We start from the raw sequence: 22,522 nt of genomic DNA, 5'->3' as shown, positions 1-22,522 counted from the left end.
TTTTTTTTTTTTTTTGTCAGGGCCCAGTGGAGAGGATGCTCTTTGTTCTGCTGCTACTAGGTGAGATGCTAGGGTGGTTCCCCTTATGGACCTTCCCTTCTCTGAGAAGAAGGAGAGGGGGCAGAGGAGGAGGAGCACATGAGGATGGGACTTGGAGGAGAGCAGGGAGGGTGCTGAGGTCAGGTTGTAAATAATCAAATAAATGAATAAATTGAAGAAAAAGGACAATTTTCTAGATAGATGCCAATTACTGAAGTTAAATCAAAATCAGATAAACACTTAAATAGACTTATAACCCCTAATGAAATAGAAGCAGTCATTAAAAGTCTCCCAACCAAAAGAAAGCCTTGGGCCAGATTATTTTCACATAGAATTCTACCAGAATTTCAAAGAAGAGACAATGCCAATACTCCTTAAATTGTTACACAAAATAGATAAAGAAAAACCCTGCCAAAATATATTTTTATGAAGCCACAGTCAACCTGATACCCAAACCACATGAAGGTTCAACAAAGGGAATTACAGACCAATTTTTCTCATGAACATAGATGTAAAAATACTCAATAAAGTACTTGCAAACTGAATCCAAGAACACACCAAAAAGATCATTCACCATGACCAAGTTAGCTTCATCCTATATAAATGCAGGGATGGTTCAATAAATGAAAACTTGTCAGTGTGATCCTCCATGTAAACAACCTGAGAAAAAGAAAGAAAGAAAGAAAGAAAGAAAGAAAGAAAGAAAGAAAGAAAGAAGAACATGATCATCCCATTAGATGCTGAAAAAAATGACAAAATCCAACATCCTCTCATGATAAAAATCTTGGAGAAATCAGGGATACAAGGAACAAACCTAACATAAAAACAATTTACAGCAAGCCTATAGCTACCTTCAAAGTCAATGGAGAGAAATTCAAAGCAATTTCACTAAAATCAGGAACAAGTTAAGGTTATCCACGTTCTCTGTATCTATTAATGTGGTACTTGACGTTCTACCTAGAACAGTAAGACAACTAAAGGAGATCAAGGGATTCAAATTGGAAAGGAGGAAGTCAAAGTATTGCTATTCGAAGTTGATATGATGCTATACATAAGCAACCCCAAAACTTCTTCCACAGAACTCTACAGTTGATAAACACCTCCAGCATAGTGGCTTTGTAAAAGACTGACTGAAAAAAAAATCAGCATCTATCTTATATACAAATGACAAAGTGGCTGAGAAAAAAACATCAGGGAAACAACACTTCAAAATAACCATAAATAATATTAAAAAATATCTTGAGGTGACTCTAATCAAGCAAGTGAAAGACTTTTATTACAAAAACTCCATGTCTCTGAAGAAGGAAATTAATGTAGATATCAAAAGATGGAAATATCTCCATGATCACAGATAGGCAGGATCAACATAATAAAAATTTCTTCAGTTTTTATTATTAGCTTTTGTAATAACTTAGAAGTTTTTGTAAAGGCAAATTACTACAAAATTATGTTCATATATTTTCATATATATTATTATACATACATACATATGTATAATCAATTAGTAATGTTTGTGTTTCAACTCAAGGATTTTCAGTTAACCAGCTTCAGATTTTTTTAGACTTCTGTGTATCATTTTCTCAAAGATGAAAAACTCAGATATACCTGGCTCCATCTTTAACCACCTAGTTCTTTCTTTCTTTTTTGAATGAATGAATGAATTTTACATCCCAACTGTAGCCCTCTCCCTATGCTTCTTTCAGTCCCACCTTTCCACTCTCTTTCCCCATCTCCCCTCCCCTATTCCTCAGATAAGAGGAGACTCCACCACTACCAGGAGTTCCATAAGAAAACTGAAAGACCCACCTAACCAGGACCTAGAGGAGCTTGTGGAGACTGAAGCACCAACCAAGGACCAAGCACAGAATGGTCTTAGGTGCATTACACAGATGAAACGGATGGGCAGCTCCGGGTTCCTGTGGGTTCCGTAGTAAGGGAGCGGGGCTCTTTCTGACATGGAATCTGTTGCCTGCTTTCTGATCACTCCCCCATGGCAGGGCTACCACCTAGATCTTTCAACTGTCAACTGTTTAACTAAGATTTATTAATTGAACATATTAATTTTTGTGGTATTTCTGAAGTTGTCCTCTGTCCACCGATCACAGGCTGCTTTCTTCTCAATCCAGAGCTGATAGAGGATCATAACCATGGATACTCTTCCTATCCTCTATTAATCACGATTCTGTATAAGAGAATACATAAATGTGGAAGCAGTCTTGAAAAGATAGGCAAGGGGGTATGAATAGCATGGAAGGAGATGACGAACAGTCAGGAGTACCACCAGACTGCATTGCACAAGTATATGAAATGTTCAAGGAACAAATTTAATTAATAAATAAAGCAGCAATGAATCATTGTTCTTTCAACGCAGTGATTTCATCAACTGCCATGATAAGTTGTCCTGGATGTTTATTAAATTATTTATTATTATTTAAATATATGCTTTATGCATGCATACATACATATGTGTGCTACATATAATGTTATGTTGCTTAGAGGAGTTGGTGTTTAATATTTTCTCTATACCCTCAAATAGTCAACATTAAATCAACAGAATGATAATGCAGTGAGCATAACTTTGAATAATGCTTCCTAGAAAGCACAGTGATCTAAGGGAGGTGTGCATCATCTTATATTTTTCCAGGAAGATGGTGAATCGCCTCAGCTTTTTTTTTTTTTTTTTCTAGACTACCATAATAACTGATTGAGTGCCTTAAGACCAAAACCTCTTCTACAATTCTTATCACAGGTGAAGTCATCTTCCTTTTTCATAATATCACATAGCCCATGAAATTGGACAGTGTAGCACCATGCTTACGACCTTTCAATGAAAGTCAGTTTCTCATTTTGCCATTTACTTTCCATCATTGCCTGTGGTAGCCAATTCCAACCAGCTTCTTCCTGTAAATGTGGCAGCACGCAATTACTCTGCTTGTCACGTTTCCCGAGCAGCTTTCCCTGAACCGTTAAGTGCTTGGCCTCTTATCTTTAAATATAGCATTTCTCCGAATCTGAGATCACTGGCTTTGTTATTGATGTTTAACCCTCCTTATGTATGTATCCACCTTTTTAGAGAAGATTCAAAACATTGTATCTAAAGTACATTGAAGTAGTTCACAGCGTTTAAAGCACTTATACTGACACTGCATTCTATTGCTAGCTTTTCCTGCAACCTTCAAACGCATCAGAGCAGGTCACATTACACTACGGTAAAAAGTGTCACCCACATCTCAGTAGCGGAATTCAATGACTGTACACTATACTTCTTTACTTTGCACAAAGAAAACATCTTGACTGCAGAGCTTAAGAGATATTTCTGAAAATAGCGAATCAACAGTTAAAATAGAGAAAGAGCATAGCCACCCAAGTGTAGTTAGAAATGCAGGGTTTGAAATGAGCTTCCAGACTGGTGCAAAGGGTCACAGGGGGATAATTGTTACATCACATAAATGAACTTTGTAGGAATCTAAAGATATTATTCAAGTCACATCCTCCAGGGTCCAATAAATGCTACAAGTATCATATGTAATACTATTTTAATATTTATTTGCATGCATGATGAAGTCTCATTCCCTATATATGTTAACAATTCCTGTTGGACCCACTAGAAGCTACAGTAAATATAATTTGCCTTCATATCTCATTAAACAATCCAAACACTGTATTTAACTCAAACCAATAGATAGAGATCCTGATTCAAAAGATGTGGCACCAAGTTTTATTTTGCCATAAACAAAATTTAATTATGAGCTTTTGTTTATGTTTAAAAATAGTTTCCCCACAGCAATTTTCAACCTCAATGTAAGGGGATGTAAGCCTTTTTGCCGAGTCAACATTTAATTCAACTGGAGAAGACAGTACAAAGCTTTACAACTAAATGAGTAAGAAAACATAAAATATATTCCAGAATTAAGCATTGATTAGCAAGAAGAAAAGCGGAATATGTAGATAAAAATGTCAGATTTTGAATTTCTCTGCTGTTTCATTATTGTTGATAGTGGCAAACATTATAAATCTCAAGTTTACTAGACAGAATGTCATGCAATTTGTCAAATCGAGTTTAGTGAAAATGAGGCTCATTGCTTACACAATCACTTTTCTAATCAGCTGGCATGTTTCCTCCCGCCGCTGCATAAATCCTCAACTAGACACTACAATGCACATTGTAAATTGCTGGCCATCAGCTTAGAGGAAAACATGCATTCTTTCATACTCTATTGTATTTAAGCTGACTGTTAACAACACATTTTCTAATAGTTTCTACAAATAATCTTAATTTTTTATATACCTTATAATATTCATAAATGTTATGTTTGGAAGAATCCAATATTTCAAGTAAACAGTGGTTCTTAAACTTGACATTTTTAGTTTTGAAGGTAATTTATACTCTGATTTTTTTGCTATTATTTTATTGTTAATACAATAAGCCACAACCTTTTTTGATCCAGAATGTAAACAAAAATCTAAGACCTAGTATTAATTACACACATTAATTTATAATAAACAACTAATATATAAATGCACAGATGAAATCGGGTGTTAAAGAAAATAATGCAAACCCCTTTCTACTCATGCCTGGTACCATAACAAGAATTCAGATAGACAGGTCTTGCACCCTAGAGGAAAACCTTTTACCATTAGTATGTAAAATAGAGTATTAAACAGACCCCCATTGACTTATCATTATACTCAAAGATTAATGCAACACTTATCAGAGAAGCCTCTGAAAATAGAAGCCTCTATTTTCATTAAATGGTCCTTAGCACAGTGGCCTACAACTGGTCAAGGCACAGAGAACAAGGAATTGGAATGTTCAACCTTAAATTGAACTTCTGCATTGCATTCACTTATCCAAAGCATCAGGGATCTTTGTGGAAGAGGGGATAAAAAAAAAGATGGTGGATGACCACAAGGAAACAGGTCTAAGTGCCCCAAAGCCTCTCATGTTCTGCCTTTTGTTATAATGTGGGTCTCTATGTTATTTCCCATCTACTGCAAGAGAAGCTTCTCTGATGAAGGTTGATGAGGGATCATCAATTCATGCATATATAAGTATAATAATACATCATGCAGTAATTTTACTTCTATATTCATTTAGCTTAATAATGCATGCTTTTCCCAGGGCTCTGACCTGTCGAGCCTCTGGTTCCCAGCCTTATTAACAGTGTTAGGTATCAGTTCTATCTCATATAGAAGACCCCCACAACCAATCAAAATGCAGAGTTGTGTAGCCCAGTTCTAATGGATACAGCTACAAAATATATCCCATACCTAAGGCTCAGATGACATTGCAGAAGCGAGGTGGAAAGATTATAAAAGACAGGATCAGGTAATTTGCTGACAGAATTTGTCTTTTAGTAGTGTAAGAAGCTAGAACCATAAATCTCACCAAAATATCTGCCTACACATGATGTGAGGAAGTACAACACTAATAGGCATGTGATAATGAAGAGGGCAGAGCTCATTAGGCCTCAGCCCTACACAGAGAACTGCAGACAACTATGGAATGCTGAGAGAGCACACCAATTGGTTATCATACCTGTTGGTTTTGTGTGTCAACTTGACACAAGCTAGAGTCGTCAGAGAGAAAGAAGCCTCAGTTGAGGAGATGCCTCCATGAGATTTATTGTAAGACATTTTCTCAATTAGTGATAATTGGAGGAAGGCCCAGCCCATGATGGGTGGTATTATCCTTAGTCTGAAAGAACATGCATGGGGCTGGACCTAGGCAGCCCACACTTAATGTAGCAGACTTGCAGCTTGTTCTTCATGTGGGTCCCCTAACAACTAGAGTGGGGGATTTCTCTGACTCTGTTGCCTGCTTTTGGATTCTTTCCCTCTAGCTGGGCTGCCTAGTCTGGCCTCAGGGGAGAGGATGCACCTAGTCTTGCTGTGAGTTGATGGGTGGGCTGATACACATTGGGGAGGTTCCCTTTTCTAAAGATAAGTGGATGGGGAAGTGGGGGAGGGGATGTAAGGGACTAGGAGGAAAAGAGGGATGGGAGCTGTGATCACGATGTAAAGTGAATAAATAAATAAATAAACAAAGAAGGAAGGAAAGAAAGAAAAAAGGAAGGAAAGAAGGAAGGAAGGAAGGAAGGAAGGAGGAAGGAAGGAGGATGGAAGGAAGGAAGGAAAGGAAGGAAGGAAGGAAGGAAAGGAAGAAAGAAAGGAAGGAAGGAAGGAAGGAAGGAAGGAAGGAAGGAAGGAAAGGAAGAAAGAAAGAAAGAGAGGAAGAAAGAAAGAAGGAAAAAGAAAGAGTTACAAAAAAAATGAAAGAAAGAAAGCAGACTGAGCAAAGTCATGTGAAGTAAACCAGTAACACCTTCAACTTCAGCTCCTACCTCTAAGTTTCTGCCCTGCTTGAGTACCTGTCCTGATTTCCTTTGATGGTGAACAGCCACGTGGATGCAGAAGTGTAAGAAGAGTAAACCTCTTCATTCTTAACTTGCTTTTTTGTCATGGTGTTTTGGTGTGGTAACAGCAACCCTAACTAAGATAGTTATCCAATGTCAAATGCTCATCCATGAAAACATACATACAAATAACATTATACAGAGACAAGTTCTTTAGGAATATTATATAAATATTATATAATATGATGCTATATAATACATATAATAACAATATAAATATATTACTACTACTAATATTATTATTATACTTAATTAGATCATATTTGCACATAGTAATAATTAATTTAAAAGAGAAGCCATGAATTTGAAGGAGCAAAGATGTATCTATGTCAGGAGAAAAGGCAAGGGAAACATTATATTATAATCCCCAAAACAAAAGAAAGGAAATGGAGGTTGGTTAATACCATAATGTTTGTGTTGCTGATCACTCCCACTTGCCCTACATGGTCCTGGAAGGTACTATACAGATTACAGAAGCAGAAAAGTAACTATCAGTCTCACCCAGCTACAAACCTGGAAAGCTGTAGTTATGATATACCTGTTCTTTCGTAATGTGGAACTTCTGCTGTAGTAAATTTTTAATGAAAATATATCTTCATCCAAAGACTCTGAACTTTTGCTGGGCCTTGAAACTAAATTAATAATAAGCCTTGAGATCATTCAAGACTATGTACTTAACCTGTTATCCTACTGACTACTTCAACCCTTTAAGTTTAACGTGAGATTTCTCTTGCAATTAACTTTTTGGTTTTGGTTTTTGGGCTTTTTTGTTCGTTTGTTTGTTTTGGTTTTGGTCTTTCATGACACTGTTTCTCTGTGAAGCTTTGGCTGTCCTGGACTCACTTTGTAGACCAGGGTAGCCTCAAACTCACAGAGATCTGACTGCCTCTGCCTCTGCACTCTGCTGCAATCAACTTTTAAACCCTATGCTAAATGCATAGATTTAATCTTAAATTATGTACTTTTTATTTCCATGCTCCAGAAGAATGCACGTGCACATGTGTGAACTATGGTAATCATCTCAAAATAGCCAACTTTAGATAGAATACAACGTTAAACAAGAAATAGCCCATAAACATTAAAAGCAACATATGAGTTGGGGACTTCTGTTTGTGTATTGGAATATTGTTCTCGGTCTGCTGGGGTTAGTTAAGGAACTTCTTACCTTGTCAAACAAAAACTTTGGTAAAGATCTCTACGTAGCTGAAAATTCAGGGTCATTTTGATTTGCATCTCTCTGATGGCTAAGGATGTTGAGCATCTTTTTAAGTGTTTCTCTGCCATTCTATATTCTACAGAGAATTCTCTGTTTAGCTCTGTTCCCCATTTTTAATTGGATTACTTGGTTTGCTGCTTTTCAGCTTCTGTAGTTCTTTATATATACTGGATATTAGCCCTCTGTCAGATGTAGGGTTAGTGAACATCCTTTCCCAGTCTGTTGGCTGTCATTTTGTTCTGACAACACTGTCCTTTGCTTTACAAAAGCTTTTCAGTTTCATGAGATCCCATTTATTGATTGTTGCTCTTAGAGCCTGTGCTGTTGGTGTTTTGTTCAAGAAGTTGTCTCCTGTGCCAATGAGTTCTAGGCTCTTCCCCACTTTTACTTCTAACTGATTTAGTGTGTCTGGTTTTATGTCTAGGTCTTTGATCCACTTGGACTTTAGTTTTGTGCAGGGTGATAAATATGACTCTATTTTCACTTTTCTGTATGTAGACATCCAGTTGGCCCAGGACCATTTGTTGAAGATGTTGTCTTTTTTCCATTGAATGGTTTTGGTTTCTTTGTCAAAAATCAAGTATTCATACCTGTGTGGATTTATTTCTGGTGCTTCTATTCAGTTCCATTGATCCACTTTTCTGCTTCTATGCCAAAACCCTGAGATTTCACCTTACACCCATCAGAATGGCTAAGATCAAAAACTCAAGTGACAACACATGCTGGATAGGTTGTGGAGAAAAGGGAACCATCTTTCATTGCCGGTGGGAATGAAAACTGGTACAACCACTTTGGAAATCAATCTGGTACTTTGTCAGACAATTAGGAATAGTGCTACCTCAAGATCCAAGTATGCCACTCCTAGGCATATATCCAAAAGATGCTCAAGTACAGAACACGAACATTTGCTCAACCATGTTCGTAGCAGCTTTATTCATGATAGCCAGAGCCTGGAAACAACCCACATGTCTATCAATGGAGGAATGGATATAGAAATTATGGTACTTTTACACAATGAAATACTACTCAGCAATTAAAACAAGGAAATCATGTAATTTGCAGGCAAATCGTAGGATCTAGAAAAGGTCATCCTGAGTGAGGTATCCCAGGAGCAGAAAGACACACGTCTTTCTTATAAGTGAGTACTAGACCTATAATATAGGATAAACATACTAAAATCTGTACAACTAAAGAAGATAAACAAGAAAGAGGACCTGGGGTAATATGAACAATTCTCACTTAGAAAGACAAATGGGATGGATATTGGAAGTAGAAGAAAACAAGTAACATGACAGGAGACTACCACAGAGGGCCTCTGAAAGACTCTACGTAGCAGTGTATCAAAGCAGATGCTGAGACTCATAACCAATCCTTCAGGAGAGTACATATGAAAGAAGGGGGAGTTAGTATACCTGAAGAGGACAAGAGCTCCATATGGACCGAATATATCTGGGCACAGGGGTCTTTTATGAGACTGTATTTCTAACCAAGGACCATGAATGGATATAACCTAGAACACCTGCTCTGATGTAGCCCATGGTAGCTCAGTATCCAAGTAGGTACTCTAGTAAGGGGAACAAGGACTATTTCTGACATGAACTCAGTGCTGGCTTTTTGACTCCGTCCCCTATCCCCCATCCCCCAGGGAGGAGCAGCTTTACTTGGCCACAGAGGAGAACATTGCAGCCAATCCTGAAGATACCTGATAAGCTAGGGTCAGATAGAAGGGGGAGGAGGACCTCCCCTATCAGCAGACTTAGAGAAGGGCATGAGAGGAGATGAGGAAGGGAGGGTAGGATTGGGAGGGAATGAGGCTACAAAGTAAATAACCTGTGATTAATATAAAAAGTAAAAAGTATATAAAAAAGATCTCTACGAAGTATTTCTCATCTCCTTTTGTTTTCAAAAACAAAGCCTTTTGTTAGTAACAGGCGCAGATTCAAACTCACACATAAGCCCCGAGACAGAGGAACACTCAGGTATTGAAAGAAGCAATAGGGACAGACAGAATACCCATACTTCAAGGGCAGTACCAACAGGGCAGTAACCGCAAACTACGCGCAGATGAAAGCCACATGGAAAGAAGAAGATAATTCAAATCTGAGGTTGCTCTTGCTCAAGCTAACCCAAGAGCAAGATGCTCTTTTTCTTTCCTTAATTCAACACTTTTACATTTTGATGCTCTTTCTGAGGTTTCTTAAATGTGCTAACTGATGCAAAGCGAAAACTCTGTTTCTGTGTGGTGATACCTGTCCTCATCTAGTGTAGCCAGGTAGACAGGTAATTTGTATAGTCGCTCTCTCCAGATGCTTTTTTTAAATAGTTATTCTAAATAACTTTTTTAAAGTTATTTACTTTTTAAAAGTTATTTAGCATTAGTTACAAGTTAGATTTTAGTATGTATTGGTAAGAAAGGAGATTTGCAATGCTCTGTTTTTGGTGTGTTAACATAAACTTCTCTGTCACTGTATTCACAACACATAGACATGGATTCAATTTGGTAGAGATTATTGATATAACTTAGCTTTGGATATTAAATATTAACATGTGAAGAAATAATTTTGACTTTGGTGGTTAGTACTGGCTGGCATGACGGACAAGATACATCTGTGTTGAATTTTTGCTATTGTGACTTCAGCACATCTCCGCGCTTCCAGCGATGATCACATCAGATAGCCAGGAAGTTTGAGACATAAATGCTCATGATGCACCTGATTATGCCAGGGAGCCCTCCTAAACTCTGAAGATATGAAGGCCTCAGCTACTTTACAAAAAAGCAACTACATCTAAACTCCCTTGTCAAGTGCTGATGGTGCTCATGGCTAGTATATACAAATCAGGTTCTGCTGATTCCATAAATTCATGACATTCCGCAAGGACTACAGTTCAGCAGACAGATGCCCGGACACCTCTCTTTCTTATAAATATGGCACTAACAAAGGTCAGAAAGTAAAAATCACAGGTTTGTGATTTGAACGAAGTACCATCTCTAAAGTAAATGACTAACTGGTTTGACTTGAGGTAGAGTTTGCAGCGACCTAACCTGGACATTTTACACTGATCTTCAATGCTGGAGCCTCTTTTTCTTTTCTTTTAAGAAAGAAGGCTGTTCACCGTGGGTATTAGGCATTTGTGAGCATGATAACATGTCTTACTTTAAGCGAAAAGGTGAATTATTTCTTCACGAGTCTCTAGTTGACATTTAGATGTAAATCTTCTTTTCAAAGACCAAGCTGCTGGTATAAGATAGTGCCCCAGATTCCACTGGGCACTTTAGGCCAAGGGAAATTCATGAAACTTATCCTCAGGCCTAAGAACCATAAAATTTTAAAGGAGTAAATTAATTGTGGAGATACTGAGGTTAATAAATACGGTACATCTTCTAGCAGCTCTATGGATGTAGGACACTGATCAAGGCCCAGAAGCCAAGAAGGACAAGCCAGTGCAGTAGTTTGGTTTTATGCAAATGGTCTTATAATAGAAGAACTTTCACTTAGTATCATTTTAAACAAAAAATATGAACAGAGAAGAATATGGTTTTGGGTAATGGGTACTTTTGGCAGATAATTTATTAATTTAAGAATAAGTAAAGATGGGAATGTCTGGGTTATAACACAAAAGGAAATTGTTGAGAGGTAGGAAAATAGGTACTACATATTGTGTTAGAGATGGGAGGTGACCAGCTTATGAAAAAGGATATCTTACTGATCCTTGATGGAATAAGAAAGGCAGGAATAGAAAAAAAAAAACAGTAAGGAAAGAGCATGCATTAAGATAGAAGACTTGCTTTTCTCTGAGATAGTTTTCAGAGGTAGGTGTTTAAAGTCATGCTCTCTTGAAGCCCAGGCTGACCTTGAGCTACTAATTCAGCTACCTTCACCTCCTGAGTGCTGCAATTGCAGGCATGTACCATCATGTCATGGTTTCTAAGCTTTTACTTAGAAGAGTAAAACAGTAGTTCATCTCAAGACTACTTCAAGACTACTCAGAGGACAATTATATTGTTGAAAAATCTGGTAATAGGTCAGAATTTTATTTTCCAAAAGAAATATTTTCTCAGAAAGATTCAGTGACTTCAGTCATCATAGCATTGGTCTGGTTATCTATTTACTTTTTTACTAATGAGGAAACCAGGACTTTATGAGTTAATGACCTTATGAATTAAAACTGTATTTATAAAAAAGAAAAAAAAAATAAGAAGAAACATGGGCTATGACTCGTCCCTCCTCTTTTCAACCATAACGGCCAATCAATGCCTCTATTTCAGGGCTTTGGAGTTTACTATAGCTCCTCAGTTAGTATATCCTACCATTGGTTATGAAAGATTTTTTATTTACTACAATTTATTTACTTTGTATCCCAGCTGTAGCCCCCTCTCTCATCCCCTCCCATAATACCACACTTCCCTCTCCCTCTTCTCCTATGCCTCTCCCCAAGACCACTGATAGGGGAGGTCGTCCTTCTCTTCCATCTGACCCTAGCCTATCAAGTCTAATCAGGACTGGCTGCATAGTTTTCCTCTGAGGCCTGGTACAGCTGCACTCCCCACCCCCCAGGGGGAGGTGATCAAAGAGCCAACCACTGAGTTCGTGTCAGAGGCAGCATCTGCTCCACTTACTACAGAACCCACTTGGGGGCTGAGCTGCCATGGGCTACATTTGAGCAAGGAGTCTAGAGAGGACCCTAGGGAAGTTGCTCAGTCCTTACTCAGAAAGCAAGCGTGATGGACATCAGAAGAGGGAGAAAACAGGGAACAGGACAGGAGCCTACCACAGAGGGACTCTGAAAGACTCCACCCATCAGGGTATCAATGCAGATGCTGAGACTCATAGCCAAACTTTGGCAAAGTGCAGGGAATCTTATGAAAGAAGGAGGAGATAGCAAGACCTTAAGGGGACAGGAGCTCCACAAGGAGAGCAACAAAACCAAAAAATCTGGGCCCAGGGGTCTTTTCTGATACTCTAACCAAGGACCATGCATGAAAGACTCTCTGTAATGCTATAAAAGTGGTAACTACCAAATGAAACATGCAGACTAAGAGAGTTAGTAAATTTCTTAAAACAGAAATTTCAGATTATAAAACAATAAAATGAATCTAAATGCATTGAGTTTATCAAGTGTGTCCAACATTTGTGCCAAACTGTTGTCATCTGAGAAATAATACATAAACGCAGAAAAACACCCGAATTGGGTTGATTGTGCAGAGATACACCGAGTAGCACACTTAGTCACACAATCGAGTGGCTCACACACTAACGTATTAGAAAAATATCTCATAATGTTTGTCCTAGTTAACACCATCAACTCGGCAAGCCTAGAATCACCCTAGAAATGTCCCATTTTAGTAATTGTTTTCATCCAGTCAGCCTGTGGGCATGTCGATGAAGGACTGTCTGGATTACTCATGGGTGGAGCCGGGTCTCATCCACTGCTAGGCATGTTGTCATGTGCTGTGAAACAGTTAGCTACATGACTATTTACACCCCAGAAAGCATCCCAGCAACAGCATCTCTCCGTGCTGTTCTCAGCAACTACTTAGGTTCTGGCCTTGACGTCTTTCAGTGATAGATTGTGACTTGAAAGTCACACACTAAATAAATCCTTACCGCTCTGAAGTTGCTTTGGTCAGACTATTTCATCACAGCAGCAGAAAGGAAATTGGAACAATGCTTAAAGAATTTCACAATTCTGTGTGGGGACTCCTTCCTAACTAGGTTGGAGCACACATGACCTGGCTGCCACGGGGTGAATGAGTCTGCAAGACAGACTATAGCCATGACCTGTGAGGCTAAGGGGATGACCTAAGTAGGGCAATGGGGAATGTTGAAATAATATATAAACGCAGAAAAACACCAGAATTGGGTTGATTTTTGCAGAGATACACCAAGTAGCAGCCACAAAACTCTGTATGATTGTTTTAAAGATATTTTACACTTGACTTGAGATGAGTTTAGTGTATATAGTTGAACAAGGAGCAGGTTTACCTAATTCTGGCAGGGCTCTCCTACATGGGAGAAGTCTCAGGCTGTAAACTTTAGGGAGGGGGAAGATTTGGTACATACTCCTCTGCACACAACAATATCTGTAGGTGACTAGAGAAAGACTGTGCCACATCCCTGACTCTGATCAGGGAAGGCATTGCCATTCCTGTGGTTATGAGGCACTGACATCCTTGACATGACTGTCTTTGTATCAACAACATACATTCATTTAGGATTTCACCACTATCCATGGAATATCAGCAACTCTCATTTTAATTATTTCATCCATATTTAAACAATATAATTGTATTTACATTGATGGATATATTAAAAGACAGTATCAGTCTCAGAGGAAACCTTAGTATAATGTTAAGCTTTTTGTTGCAAATGAAACACAGTTATTCATAGTTACAGGGTATAGCAAAATTGTATGATTATTATATGCAGAATTTTAGAAATGAAAAACATAAGTCGTCAGCTCATAAAACTGAGACTTCTTTCTGTGTTGAAAATTATGGTTCAGGTGACAAAAGATAAATGAGAACATAGTTATTTCCATGGCTTTGTAAAAATCTATATTAAGATTTTATTTTTTGTTTTCAGATATTTTTTATTACTTTAGTTTTTATTATCAGGACCAATTGAAATAAAAAATATAAATGAGTCCCATCATTATTGTCATTATGGAAATGTCTTTAAGAGAAAACTGCTCAGATAAATATTATTGCTACCCACTTTTCAACTGGTCAGTAGTTGCCATTAACAAAACAGACCAGCCCAGAGAATCTGTCCAGAATGCGCAAGATATGGTACATTATACAACATGCCTGTTCACAGGTGGAGCACCTGGGACATAATTATGTGTAGTTCTTGATCTCATCATACAAGACAAGCACAGAAGCATCACCATTGCTCCCAAGAACTTTGGATCATAAACCCTTGAAAAACAACTTGCAGAGGGTGAAAACAAGGAACAAGACAGAAGCCTACCACAGAGGGCTCTGAAAGAATCTACCCATCAGAGTATCAATGCAGATACTGAGACTCATAGCCAAACTTTGGGCAGAGTGCACGGAATCTTATGAAAGAGGGTAGAGATAGAAAGAGTTGGAGAGGACAGGATCTCCCCAAGGAGAACAACAGAAACAATAAATCTGGGCCCAGGGGTCTTTTCTGAGACTGATACTCCAACCAAGGATCGTGCATGGAGGTAAACTGGAACCCCTGTACAGATGTAGCCCAAGAAATCTCAGTCTTCAAGTGGGTTCCCTAGTAAGGGGAACTCAATGGCTTGCTCTTTGATCCCCTTTCCCTGGGGGTGGGGGAGAGTCCAGCCTTACTAGGCCACAGAGGAAGACAATGCAGGCAGTCCTGATGAGACTTGATAGGTCAGGGTCAGATTAAAGGGGAGAAGGACCTTGCCTATCAGTAGACTGGGGGAGAAGCAGGGGAAGAGAATAGGGAGGGAGGGCAGGATTGAGCGGGAACGAGGGAGGGGGCTACAGCTGGGATACGAAGTGAATAAATTGTAATAAATTAAAACAAAATAAGGATAGGGCATCAGGGCAGCAAGGGCAGTGACAGACTGTGCAACCATGCAGCCTATGAAGATGTTAGTGTTCTCAGCATCTGGAAGCATTCCATTTGCAGTGTCACAGATATTCAAGTCGGCAGCTCGGTAGTGGTAATGCTCTGTACTGACATATTAAAGCCTTGGAACAGGCCCTTTATTATTATTATTTTTTTTTATCAGTTACATTTTATTAACTCTGTATCCCAGCCGTGTCCCGATCCCTCATTCCCTCCCAGCCCCTCCCTCCCTCCCTCATCTCCACTGTGCCCCTTTCCAAGTCCACTGATAGGGGGGACCTCCTCCCCATTCATCTGATCCTGTTTTATCAGGTATTTTCAGGACTGGCTGCAAAGCCCTACTCTGTGGCCTAACAGGACTGCTCCTCCCTTCGGGGGTGGGGAAACCAAAGAGCCAGTCATTGAGTTCCTGTTAGAAATAATCCTTGTTCCCCTCACTTTGGGAAACCAATTGGTTACTGAGCTACCACAGGCTACATCTGAGTGGAGGTTCTAGGTTATATCCATACATGGTCCTTGGTTGAATGTCACTCTCAGAAAAGACCCTGTGCCCAGATATATTTGGTCCTTGTGGAGCTCCTATCCTTTCCCCATCAGACTAACTCCCCTTCTTTCTTATGATTCCCTGTACCCTGCCAAAGGTTTGGTCATGAGTCTTTGCTTTGAAAACACTGCTAGTTAGAGTCTTTCAGATGGGCTCAGTAGACTCCTGTCATACATTCAATGCACATCCCATCTGTCTTTCTAAACGAGGATTGATCATCTTACCCCATGTCCGCCCAATTGATTATCTTTTTTAGGTGTATAGATTTCATTATGTTTATCATATCTTATAGGTCTATATAAGTGAGTATATCCCATGTTTGTCTTTCTCCTTCTGGGATATTTCACTCAGAATGATCTTTTCTAGATCCCACCATTTGCCTGCAAATTTCATGATTTCCTCCTTTTTGATTGCTGAGTAGTATTCCATTGTATAAAAATACCACAATTTCTGTACCCATTCTTCCGTTGATGGACATCTGGGTTGTTTCCAGGTTCTGGCTATTGCAAATAGAGCTGCTATAAACATGGTTGAGCAAGTATCCCTTTTGTGTACTTGAACAAACTTTGGGTATATACCTAGCAGTGGTATAGCTGGGTCTGGAGGAAGCACTATTCCTAATTGTCTTAGAAAACGCCAGATAGCTTTCCAGAGTGGTTGTACCAGTTTACATTCCCACCAGCAGTGGAGCAGGGTTCCCCTTTCTCCACAACCTCTCCAGCATGTGTTATCGCTTGAGTTTTTCATCTTGGCCTTTCTGATGGGTGTAAGGTGATATCTCAGGGTCGTTTTGATTTGCATTTCCCTGATGGCTAATGAGGATGAGCATTTCTTTAAGTGTTTTTCTGCCATTCGATATTCCTCTGTCGAGAATTCTCTGTTTAGCTCTGTTCCCCATTTTTTAATTGGATTACTTGGTTTGCTGCTTTTCAGCTTCTTTAGTTCTTTGTATATACTGGATATTAGTCCTCTGTCAGATAAAGGGTTAGTGAAGATTCTTTCCCAATCTGTAGGCAGTCGTTTTGTTTTGATGACAGTATCCTTTGCTTTACAGAAACTTTTCAGTTTCATGAGGTCCCATTTATTGATTATTGCTCTTAGAGCCTGTGCTGTTGGTGTTCTGTTCAGGAAGTTGTCTCCTGTGCCAATGAGTTCTAGGCTGTTACCCACTTTTTTTTCCATTTGCAGTGTCACAGATATTCAAGTAGGCAGCTAGGTAGTGGTAATGCTCTGTACTGACACATTAAAGCCTTGGTACAGGCCCTTAATCCCATCTGATTTGTAGAGCTTAGCCATGCAGTCACCAAGGCTTTTAAATTCTCTTTCAACTCCAGTTTTGCCCACATCAGCTGCTAGACAGGTACTGGCAAAACCAAGAGGGTACACAACGCACAAAGATGTGGCCCCATTGGTAACACTTTATGCCAGGATTCCTGCAAAGTAGTGAGCAAACTGGGTCCTCTTGTCCACACCACCCAGAAAGATCTTCTTGTATTCTTGTATTTATCTTTGAAGGCAAAGTTGAGAGCCTGGGTGAGGAAGTATCTGATAACATTGTCTAAGTTACCACACCAGAAGGACAGGACTCCCTGTTTGCTGGGGATATGAACTGATCAGTCTATAATGCCCTTGCATGGCTTATCTGCTGTGACTTGCTTGCTGGCATGCTGTTCGTGCAGCAGAAGACTGACCCACTTGATGGGCATTACTGCAGTCTCAGACATGTCCACGGCCACTCCACCAGCCAGAAGTCTTTGGCAAAAGACACAGTTGCATCTGTCAAGTTGGAAAAAAAAAAAAAAAAGGAGGCAGGCGACTGCGGGGCAGGACTGGGTTGACAACTCCTGAACTCTGGGGGCAGGATCAAGATTTTATATTTTAGGTTTCAGATATATCAACTACGATTCAAAGTGCAGAGTGTATCTTCAATTATCTTACAACTTGCTTGAGAGTATCTGTAGAATGTCAGAGTCCAATGTGATCCACTAACAAAACTCCAAAACACTTAATAGAGTTTGACTAGCATCTTATTTTAAGATAAGTAATATTATGTTCAATTTTAAACTTTCATAGTCTATAAATTACTCATGAAACGTATCACTGGTAAGTAGACAAAGGCGTCTGGGCACAATTATTTACTTGATAAATTGTTCATGCATTAGCAGAGCAGCAGGTATGTGGTCTTATGCTAAAACTATGAACTCTAACCATCTGCCTTCGCTATGTTTCTAAGGAAACTGCCCATGGGCCCAGAAATGATCAATTCTGGATTGTACTGAAGGTCATCTGAGAATAACACAGGATTGTGATTCTCCAAGGAGGCTTTCAGGGTCATCTAATTCAGTCCTCGTGGTCATTAATAAATCACCAAAGCATAATGAATGTTGGGAGACTGAGAGACCTGTCTAGGCAAAAGGATGATGACATTCCCAGGAGGTGGACTCGCCCCTACAGCCACAGCCGTTGTGTTACAATTTACATTAACTTTTTTCTTGATTATTTTTGTAGCTAATGCATTAGAAAATACAGGTTATTAGAATAAACATGTAGCTGAGTTTGGGAATCTCAGAATACTTGGTTCAAGCTTTGTTCCTTATACTTTACCATAGGGTAGATGAAAATGAATAGAAAATAAGATTTGATAGACTTCAACTAATTAAAGAATTATTTAGTATTTGTGATGACTTATCGATAAAGATTCACTGACAATACCCGATAAAGGTTGATTTTTAAATGTTTTATTCCTATTAAGTAGACACAAAAGTTTTGAAGAAACTTAGGGGTAATATTTTATGTAGCAGTTTATTTCTGTTAAAATTGTTACTGAACTAGTCCTTAAGCAGAAATTATGTAGTAATCGAAAACAAAATGGGAATGAAAGAAAAAAAACCAACTGTTCAATAGTGATAATGTATGGATCTTTGGAAAATGCAATGCTGTAGAAAATCAAAACTGTTTGTATTTTAGTCATATGATTCATTTAGCACCACAGTATTAAATGATGAGCATAATTTTTAGAATTAATGTTTATTCAATGCATATGAATTATCAGTTATATTTTCTGCAAAAATTACCATTCATATCAATGCAAATGTTAGAATTAAAGAAAGAACATATCCATTAATTCTCACACTTTAAAGTTGATTTTTAAAATGTAAGGATAATTCAAATGTGAACTGTAATACAAGAATGTAATGGTAGACCTCAATTAAAATGATGAAGTAAACACCACCAGTTTATAGAGTAAACTGTGCATGCTATAAATCTGTTGTCTCCTATCTACAAAGATCCCAGTTGAACAAATTTCCTCAAAGTCACCGGATGACAAAGCAGAAGTTTTTGCATTTATCTGCACTTGTTGCCTCCATGTCCGGTTCAACTGGCTCTATAGAAAGTGATTTCTATACTTATCAAGTAGAAATTATTAATTTGTCATAATTGCTTCATTTTTATTTTTCATACATAAAATGGCAAGGTTGTTTGACCTAATGTAGAGAAAAGAATTATTATAATATCATAGGGAAATATGATAAAATGCCTTTATCGAAATAATATATTTTGATAAATTAAAATCTTAGGATGGTCACCAGAAGAATTTTCAAATGCTGTGATCTGGCCGAGTGCCAAGAAAGTTCTATGAAGGTAAAAGTCAATAGCAAATGTCACTGCTTGACTTGGATTCTCTTGGGGCACAGAATCTCTCCATGTCAGTCATTCAGTTTTGTGCTGTAAGATACTCTCCTTTCACAGTGAGATGACTATGGAGTTAAAACATAAGTAAATATTTAGAGGGAATCCTGTTGTAGTTTGCTACTTAGGTTTCTTTGCTGTCATAGCCTACACTTACTACTAAGTTAAATAAAAACCATACATTGTGATTTATAAAACACCCTTGTATAGTTGAAGAATTAATAAATGACCACGTTGCTCCTGAAATCAGTTTTGTGATCTGTCTCATACTTTAATTTAAGAAGACAGACAGATAAAGCTACACATGAATAAGACAGAGCAGCCATGGATAATTCTAAAACTAAGTATTCTGTCACCAGGAGAGATTAGCTCATTTTGTGTTGGCTTTGTATTTATCAAGTCAGAGAATACATGCTAGTTTGTTAAGATGGTAAGGAAAAAATTTACATTGCTTCCAATTTCAATATTCCACAATTATAGAAGAATTCTTTAGTTTCAATTGTATATAATTAAAATATATATTTATATCTAAGTATATAAATTTATTTATTTATATATTATATAGTTCATATAATATCATGAAATTAAGTCTGTATTTTATTAACATATTTATGTATATTATATACTGAATGTATATTTCCATCAAACAATTTTTAAAGATAAAACCAGCTACTTTCTTGACTTTTCTTCAATAGAATATAAGTTTGGCAGAGAGGTCATACAGATAGCATGTTAGACTTCTACTCTTTGTCTCATCTATGAAAAGTTTTAGAATCATACTTTATATATTATGCTTTTCTGTGATTCTTTATAACTGGAAGGTGAAAGTCGAAGAGTTCAAGAGTTAGTAAAGAGATATTCATAAAGTGATCTATGGTGCTCAGCACAACCATTTTTTAGAAATTATTGTTATTATTAAAACAATTCAATGTACTGTAATATTTGAACTTGCCTTGTTTTAAATTTTATTTTATATGAACCTTATAAATGAGCTCACTACCCTCATTCTAGTTGCCTACCCTGTCTCCAGTTCTTCTTGTCTCACCCTTTCCTCCCCAATTCATGGTATCATATTTATTTATCACTGTTATTGTGTGTACATACATTTATGATGCCATTTATCAGCGCTCACATATACTTTTTCTATTATGGTTTAGAGAATATATGCATGTGATCTCTCTAGAAAAACCAATTCTCCCATTTTCAGTAGTTGTTGATTATCTGCAGCTCTTTATGCAAGTATGAGACTGTATGGGATTTCTCCGGGGCCCATTGGCATGCCAGCTGGTGTATGGTTCATTATGATAGCCTTGTCCAGGCAATCATATTATGAATTCATCAGAGTTTTTCCCTGTCATGTCTGGGGTATGCTCTCTAGCACCAGGCATCCTCTTCCTCTGGCTTTTACAATTTGCTCCCACGTCTGCAATATTATGTATGGCTTAGTTCTAACAGATTGTGTAGCGTCTGTATCTTCTAGGAATGTGAACCCCGTAGTCAGCGTTCTCTGAATCATGTCTAGCTGTAGATTTCTGTGATGGTCTCTCTGTTGTAGAAATAAGTTTCTCTGGTGAGGGATACGAGTTACACTTATCTATTGAAGAAATGATAAATTATGCTGGTTTAGGAAATTGTCAGTAGTAATTTCTTTTCACTATTTCCTCTTCAGCAATTTGTGTGTGAGAGAGAAGGAGAGAGAGATTGTGTGTGTGTGTGTGTGTGTGTGTGTATGTGCATGCATGCATGATGTGTAATATATGTGTAACATTGTAGTAGGTGCATGTATGTGTGTAGGGTGTGCATGTGTGTGTATGTGTGTGTGGTGTCTCTATACACACATGGTCATAAAAATGCAGTCATAAAAAATGGAATGATGGTACATTGCCCAAGAGCTGTGCACTGTTTAATAAGAGCCCCAGTGCTAGATATGGTAAACCTCCCCCTCTGGTTGGTCATCAGGGGAATATAAGAGTTTCCCAAAACAATATGGGGTATGGGTATTGTCACTCGTTACCATCCAGAACTTGAAGACAAGAGCTGTATTGCTGAGACACCACGCACTCTGATAGAGGGAATGGAAGAAATGATCTTGAACTGACCCGAAAGGAGTCCTCCTTGAGAACTGGGTTTCACAATATCAGAAGGTTCTATGCAAGCTGTCCACGAATAGAATGGTTCTTAATAAAATAAAGCTGTAAATCTGTGTGCCACCATGGTGACTGGACTGGCGAGGTAGCCATAGGGCCCTGCCCTATCAGTGGACTCGGAAACGGGTAGGAAGAAGATGAGGAAGATGAGGGAGGGAGTGTGGGAATGGGAGGGAATGAGGGAGTGGGATACAACTGGGATACAAAGTTAATAAACTGTAACTAATACTAAAAAAATAAAAATAAAAAAAGCAATATTTTCTAACAAGCATTTAATATATATATATATAACTTAGGAGAAACAGTATAGTATGAAATCTATGCAATTTGTAGTTTTTTAAAAAACAGGTTATACTATGTTTCTTTTATCATCTTAGATTAATGGACTACTGTTGCTACTTAATTAACACTTGTAGATTTTTAAAATATAAAAACTAATAAATAATAGAAAACATTTGTTACTTCCTTAGATGTTTCAATATTTCCTTCTAAGAAGAGATTTGTTTGTGTTTCTGGTTACATATCATGCAACCTTAGAAAGGTCTCTCCCTATTAGATCATAATCTTGGGAGAACACATGCTTCATAAAGAATGCTCACTGCAGAGTAACATAATGACAGTGGCTCTCACACACTTTGGCATTCTGAGAGGGCAGTCTTCCAGCAAAGCAATTAATGTCAAACCTAAATTAGCTCTTACAGAGTTTTATTAATTATTAGAATGTTTGTTCATCTAAATAAATTTGTCTTTCTGCAGCATAAAGTGAAATTATAAATTAAGAAGAGAACAATAATTATCTTTCCTTCTACTGAAGGTAGCAATCCAGGGTGTAAGATGAATTGCTATATAAAGGCATTGGGACAAATCAATGATGTAACCTATAGCACAGAGACCTAGGG

General features: G+C 38.0%; 1 pseudogene; it reads right to left on the bottom strand.

Moving 5' to 3' along the window:
• The window catches only part of LOC110563921 (ADP/ATP translocase 2-like), a 57,879-nt pseudogene extending 39,758 nt beyond the window's left edge, over positions 1 to 18,121 (bottom strand).
• Between the last annotated feature and the right edge of the window lie 4,401 nt (positions 18,122 to 22,522).

This window comes from Meriones unguiculatus, chromosome 16 (genome assembly GCF_030254825.1).
Source record: "Meriones unguiculatus strain TT.TT164.6M chromosome 16, Bangor_MerUng_6.1, whole genome shotgun sequence".
Lineage (NCBI taxonomy): Eukaryota > Metazoa > Chordata > Mammalia > Rodentia > Muridae > Meriones > Meriones unguiculatus.
The sequence above is the reverse complement of the archived record's forward strand: the minus strand, read 5'-3'. Positions and strand labels throughout refer to the sequence as shown.